This window comes from Lactuca saligna, chromosome 8, assembly GCF_052625555.1.
Source record: "Lactuca saligna cultivar CGN05327 chromosome 8, ASM5262555v1, whole genome shotgun sequence".
In the NCBI taxonomy this organism is placed as follows: Eukaryota; Viridiplantae; Streptophyta; class Magnoliopsida; order Asterales; family Asteraceae; genus Lactuca; species Lactuca saligna.
Window position 1 is genome coordinate 139,373,891 of NC_136424.1, and position 1,134 is coordinate 139,375,024.

Here is a 1,134-nt window from a genome sequence, read left to right on the forward strand (position 1 = left end):
ATTCCAAGTGATTTTGATATACTTACCAAAAATTGATCACATTGTGTAGATAGTTGTCAAATCGAGAACCATTCCATGAAAAGAGAGTTTGAATCTTCATGGTTAGGCTCTGATACCAATTTTAGTGACAAGAACACATGATTTTACATGCGAAATTGTAAGAACACAATGGACATGATGATCTGGGTGCTAAAAGATGTATTCGATCATAGTAATGAGTTACAAAAGGGATCTAGATCTAGTTCTATATAAATATCCTAATCACTAATCACAATGAACTACACTCTCAGGCACACTCTAATAGTGGTATGTAACCCACTATTTATAAAGGTGCTAACAACTCTCTCTCTCTTTCTCTTTCTCTCTCTCTCTCTCTCTCTCTCTCTCTCTCTCTCTCTCTTTCTCATACACACACATGTCACACGACTCCAACCCACATGTGCAAGTGAGTCTTCTCAAGCCAATCCTTCATTAGTCATCTAATGGAGAACTTTGTACCTAATAGTCGTAGGAGTGGGGATCAAAGCCCACAACATGACAGTCAGTCAGGCCCGAGCACATGATTTTAGGATTTTCAACATATTTAAGCATAGGGCTCCGACTTTTTGGACATTTTATCAACCTTGATCACCTCTAGAACCCTTTGGGAGAAACCCTAGCCTCCACCTTCAAGATTTGAGCTTATCTTCTCTCCTCTCTCCTTTTTTGGATACTTTTACGTGATTTTGATGAAGTTTAAAGATCAAGAAGATTCTTTTGGTTGTAAGGAATGATGTTTCAAGTTTGGATCCATCAAAGACACTACATTTCTGGACTATTGTAAGTATAAAGTTCCAATCTTGCTATCTAGTTCTTTAGATATTGTCATTTGGGGTTTTTGGCACTTTTGGTACATTTTATGGGTGATCTTGGAGTTGAGTGAACTCCAACATCTTTTGATCAGTTTAGAATGCTTCATGGACCTCATGGACTAGGAAAGTTATGATCTTTTGCCTTCCATTCTAGCCATGCGAGTTATCTTGATCCTTTAGGCCATTTTGGTGTATTAAAGTTTAGTTCGTGAACGATTGTGGAATTTTTATGGATAAAGTTGGAAACTTTATCCCTCTAGACATCTTGTTGATTCAGATCCGA